At 39.6% G+C, this 6,165-nt stretch overlaps 1 non-coding gene across 1 annotated transcript; it reads right to left on the bottom strand.

The window, feature by feature from the left end:
- Nucleotides 1-2,859: 2,859 nt before the first annotated feature.
- Nucleotides 2,860-2,964, bottom strand: LOC141625197 (small nucleolar RNA R71). Its single transcript, XR_012534991.1, has one exon. It is a non-coding gene; the product is annotated as a small nucleolar RNA R71 (small nucleolar RNA).
- Nucleotides 2,965-6,165: the final 3,201 nt, after the last annotated feature.

Raw genomic sequence — 6,165 nt, 5'->3', positions numbered from 1 at the left:
GAGTCCAAGGACGTTTTCGCTTGGTCTTACAAAGACATGCCAGGAATCGACAGGGATATTGCAGAACATCGAATTCCAATCAAGCCAGGTTTCATACCTGTAAAACAGAAACTTCGTCGAATAAGGACCGAATGGGCTCTTAAAATCAAAGAAGAAGACGATAAATAATTCAAAGCCGGGTTCATAAAAGTTTTCGAGTATTCAGACTGGGTGGCTAATATAGTCCCCGTACCCAAAAAGGATGGGCGAATCCGAGTTTGTGTTGATTTCAGAGACTTAAACAAAGCAAGTCCCAAGAACGACTTCCCTTTACCACACATTGATATATTGGTAGACAATACAGCGGATCGCGCGTTGTTATCCTTCATGTACGGGTATGCAGGGTATAATTAATGTGACTCATATTTAAGCATATTTATTCCTCGAATTAGCCTCGTTCCTATGCTTTTTAGTGCATAATAGGGTCATTTACTATCTTTAGTTTCCCGTTTTACATATTATTTGAGGTTTTGTTCCTTTGGTAGGAAAGGAGTGCAAACCTTGCATTTTCATGGAAAAATGGAGCTAAAATGATCAAATTCAATGACCAAGCATCAAAGGGAAGACAATGCTAGAAGACCTATGTAGGAAATACAGTAGATTGAGCAATGATGAAAGGATCCTTGCATCTCCAACAAGATCCCCGAGGATTGTTGAGAAAACAAAAGAAGAGAAGTGACTGACAAGGAATCTGAGCATCTCCCTGCCCAGGGCGAGCGTCTCCCTGCTAAAATCTGAGCATCCCGATGCCAAGACGCTCGTCTTGAGGCCAAATGATCCGAGCGTCCCTCCCACAATCCGCTCGGATCCCCATGTAGAACCAACCGTCCCTGCTGCCTAGACACTCGGAACGAGCAGATCTTCTGGAGACCACCAAAATGGAGATGAGCATCTCCTTGGAGAGGAGCACTTTCTCAACTTTTCTTAAGGGTCTTAATAGCCATTTAAGCCCTTAGTAACCCTAATCTTTGTACCTAATCTCTAGTATAAATACCCCATTGTACTACCTAGATTAGCATGTCATCTTAAGAGGATCTTAATCTTATCTTATTCAAGTCCTAATACTCTCTCAATCTTGTAATCAATTCTTAATTTAGCATTAATACAAATCTCATTTATTAATCATTCCTTAATTACTTTATTGTTTATCATTTATTTTGGGTAATTAGAATATTATTTGTATTTATTTGGAGGATTGACAACCTTCCATCAATCATCAAGTAATTCTATTATTCTTTGCTTTATTATTTGGAATCATCTTTATAGGTATAATTCTCTCTTAATCCCTTTTTAATTATTGTTAATCATCTTCATTTGCTCATCATGTTTTGCCTTGCTAGTATGATTGACAACCTTGTGAGCATGTTAAACTTGATAATGAGTGAGTAGTTTCCTTAACTAGAGTTAAAGGGGAATTAGGGGAAACCAACATAGGGATTGATTCATGCTTAATCTAATATGTTTTCATAATTAATTTGCTTCCTTGTTGTGATTTTAACTTATGCACATGTTATGTTTGATGAAATGCGACCCTATGAATCCTTGCATTTTTTACCCATCACTTACCCTTTCAATGAGACTTGTAAGACATAAACCAACTCGAGTCTCATTAGACCATGCATATAGTTGGATAGGGAGGATTAAGTCGACTTGTAGGTGTTGTACAATCTAATCAATTCGGCTCCGGGACCCAAACCTTCTTAGGGATTGTAAGATAAACACTAACTCGATCCCATCACAACAATAAGTGCATGCATCTAGTAGAGAACATGTCTGTATGATCAAATCTCATGAATCCCCTATGAACCCATGACACTCTAGTGCTTTTAATCAATTGTTTACATCTCATTTTAATCATCTTGCTTACTTTCATTATTTTGTTTACATTGTTATTTAGTTTAGTTGATCTCCTACCTCAACCCAAATTTTGACACCCTTAGACGCAACCATTTGCAATTGAAAATCCTACATCAATACCCGTCCCTTGGGATCCGACCTTTACTTACCTCTTTACTAAGAGTTGAGTATTTTGTGAAGTTATAAATATTGTTTTGGTCTAGGTAACTCTTAACGACAAGTAACCAAAATCCATAAACCGACCAAAAATGGCGTCGTTGGCGGGGACGGTGTTAACTTGATTTGATTTTCTTTGATTGTTTTTAGTTGTGCCTTTCTTTACCTTAGGGAAGTCAAACTCCTCAAGGTTTGTTCTAATGTTTTTTAAGTTGTTTGATATTTTGCATGTCTAGGAGATCACAAGGTAACTTGTTACCCATTGATCTTGAAATTGAAAGAACTTTCACCAACAATAGAAGACTTGCTAGAAATACTTTGAGAGGTATTGGTGATATTGTGGACATTCAACCAAATAACATTGAGTTCATCAACCCTTTTTCAAGAGAAGGAGAGGATAACCCAACACATAACCGACCACAAAATCAACCCACAATGCCTAAATTTTCATCATATTCCGTACAAACCAAGGAGAACCTACAAAATGGTACTCCCACACCACAACATTTGACCGGTAATTTCATTGAAAAATCCGCATTTATACAATTAGTTGAGAGAAGTCAATTTGGGGGAATGCCTAGTGAAGACCCTCATTCTCATATGGAGACTTTTTATGACAATTGTGATGCGATTTCGCAAACCGGAGTGACTCAAGACCAAATTCGATGGGTCTTATTTCCTTTTTCTTTGATTGGTTCCGGGAAACAATGGTTGAAGAGCCTAGATAAGGCTAGTCTTGGTATTGACTCTTGGAAGAAATTGGCACTTGCTTTCTACAAGAAATTCTATCCTCCGGAAATGACTAACATGTTGAGAGCCCAAATCACCGGGTCAACAAAGGGATGAAGAATCCTTGTATGAAGCATGGGAGAGATTCAAGGACACTTGCCGATCCTGTCCACATCATGGACTTGGCGAGTGGTTCCTTGTACAACAATTTAGGAATGGTCTATATGAAGACTCCCGAAACATTCTCAATATGGGATCAAATGGTATGTTTACCGAAGTTGATGATATTCAAACATGGAACAAGATTGAGGAAATGGCGGCCCATAACTCACAATATAGTAGACCTCATAGGGATACTAGAGGAGGAAAGCATGAAGTGGACTCTATTACTCAATTGGGTGCTCAACTTAGTGCTCATATTGACACCATTAATTTGAAGTTTGAGAATGTTATGATTAAGCTTGAAGAAGCCTCCAAATCGCCTTAGCAATATGTTAATACCATGGTGGCATCTTCATCAATTCCAAGTGAAGTATGTGAGAGTTGTGGAACTTTGGGACATGACCAAAGTGAATGTAGGGGAACAAGTGAATGTTTTCCAAGCATACAAGAGTGGTACCCCTTATTCCAACTATTACAATGAAAACACCAAATTCCATCCTAACCTCTCATACAAAAGCCAAAATGTTCAAAACCCTCAAACAACATACACCCCACCTCCAATGAGAAACCAAGCTCAAAGACCCTTTTTCAATCAAAACCAAGGTTATCAAAACCAAACTCCATACAATCAAACAAATGACCAAGGTTTTGATGTTCAAAAAGCGGTCCTCCAAATGCAAAAGAACCAACAAGAATTTTTCACTCAAATGCAAAAGGATAGCCAAGCAAAAGACAACACCATTAACAACATACTAACTCACACAAAGATGTTGGAGACCCAAATGTCTCAATTGGCATCTTCAAGTTCACAAAGACAAAAGGGGCAATTACCACCTCAAGGTAATCCCCCAAGACAAGAATCGGTGAGAGCCATCCATTTGAGGAGTGGTACAAGGTATGAAGGGCTAAAGAGGCCCGTTGATGAAGATGTTGTGAATACTAGTGACAAGGAAAGAGTTGTTGAAAACTCTAAAGAAGAAGAACCCACCATTCAAGAAGTTTCAAAGGAGAATGAAGAGAAGGCTAAAGGGAAAGAGCCTATTGTGATTCGGCTTCCATTTCCAAGTCGTCAAGCTCAGCCTAAAATTGATGAACAACTTGGGAAGTTTATGGAGATTCTCAAGAACTTGGAAGTCTCAATTCCATTTACGGAATTAATCAATCACGTTCCGGCTTATGCGAAATACATGAAAGATATTCTTACAAAGAAGAAATCCATCCGGAAACTTGAGACTATTGCTTTCACTAAGGTGAGTAGTGCCATCCTACAAAGAAGTTCACCTCCAAAACTAAAAGATCCGGGAAGCTTCTCTATTCCATGTACAATTGGCGACACCACAATCAAAAAAGCTCTATGTGACCTTGGAGCAAGTGTCAGTGTCATGCCATATTTGGTGTGCAAAAGGTTAGGAATGGGAGATCTTAAGTGCACTAATATCACGCATCAAATGGCGGATCGATCAACTAGGACACCTTTAGGGGTATGGGAAGATGTCCCGATAAGAATTGGCAAGTTCTTCATCCCGGTGGACTTTATTATTGTTGATATGGAAGAAAATTCCAACATTCCTATCATTTTAGGAAGTCTTATACACCGCGGGAGCGGTGATTGACGTGAAACATGGAGAACTCACCCTTGAAGTGGGAGATGAAACAATCACTTTTAATCTTGACAAGACAATGAGAGCTCCCCAATTACATGAGCCGTGTTTCATGGTTGATCATTATAACCGAGAAAGTGATAGGAAGAAGTTGGCATCATGCAAAGAACAAGCTATGGGTAAAGAATCACCACCCATATGGGAGAAGAAAATGGGTAATCTCCAAGATTCTCCATCCAAAGAGCAAGAATGTTTCAACAAGAATGAGAGCTTGAATAGCTCACCACCACTCATGACAAGAGAAGAGGAAGGCCTCATAGGCCATAATGACAAGAAGAAAGAGGAGTTGTTCTCATCAACTCATGATACTATTGGGGAACAAGTGGACGAAGTATGCAGTCTTTGGGATGATGAGTTTGAAGGGTTATTCAATCCTTATATTGGTAATGCTATGACCCAAGACCACAATGAAGAACAACAAGTGCAAAGGTCTATTGAAGATCTTTATCATGACAATGAACGAGCTTTCGACTACTTCTTCAAGGTGTTGAGCAACATCAACAACACCTTGGCTATGCCCCCTTGACATCTCATTTATGGATGACAGTTTGGTGGAGTCCTCCCTAAACCACCATTTGTAAATATTCTAACCCCTTAACTTGCATTTTACTTATTGTATCGCATTTTGGTCAATTTTGGATTTATATTTTTATGCCTTGATCAAGATTTTCATCATTTTGAGAGAAAGTGAGGAAGGGACTTATGTGATTATTGATGTGTAGTGTTTTGACATAGTGTGGGGATAAAAATTGCCTAGGCTATCCAAGCCTTCGTAGTGCCCCCACAATGAAGACCAAAGGAATGAAGAGTAAATGACATGGGTTATGAAATACCCACGGATGGAACTGAATTCATGTGGTAAAGGGAAGATCTGAGCGTCCTGACCCAGAACCCGCTCGTCCTGAAGACAATCTGAGCGTCCTGGGGAGAAGATGCTCGCCCTGAGAGAGCTGGAAAAAGAAATCTTTGGACTGACTGAGAATCCTAGCGTCCCCATAGAGAATCCGCTCGTCTCAGTCAGGACGCTCGTCCCATAAAGATTCCGCTCGTCCTACTGCTGGTAAAATTTGGGATTTCTCCCTGACAAGGAATCCGAGCGTCTTCACAGCAATCCGCTCGTCCTCCTTCAAAAGACGCTCGTCTTTCTCAGAAGTCGCTCGTCCCAGAACGTGTAGAATCCGAGCGTCCCATGGAGAATCCGCTCGTCTCCCCTCTGAAATTCAAAACCAACGGATTAAAACCCCACCTTCCCCAATTCAGTTTACTCATTCACAACACAAACACATCTCCAAAACCTTCAATCCCTCCATCCACAAAAATAAAATTTCTCAACCAAATTCACCCAAATTAATTCCAAACTCCCTAGAAACACAAACAAATCACTCCTTTGTCAACAACAAGCAATTAAAACACCAAAATCTTCAAAGTTTGAATCGATTTTTAGGATACAAGGCAAAATTCAACTATCCTAAATCCATTTGGGTCTTATTGGAATTTGAAGAAATCAAGCTTATCTTTGGTGTTACTACATAAAGGAGACATTGGCAAGAACACAAGGCAG

Source organism: Silene latifolia, chromosome X (genome assembly GCF_048544455.1).
Source record: "Silene latifolia isolate original U9 population chromosome X, ASM4854445v1, whole genome shotgun sequence".
Lineage (NCBI taxonomy): Eukaryota > Viridiplantae > Streptophyta > Magnoliopsida > Caryophyllales > Caryophyllaceae > Silene > Silene latifolia.
Note: the sequence above shows the minus strand (reverse complement) of the source record. Positions and strands in the feature narration are given on the sequence as shown.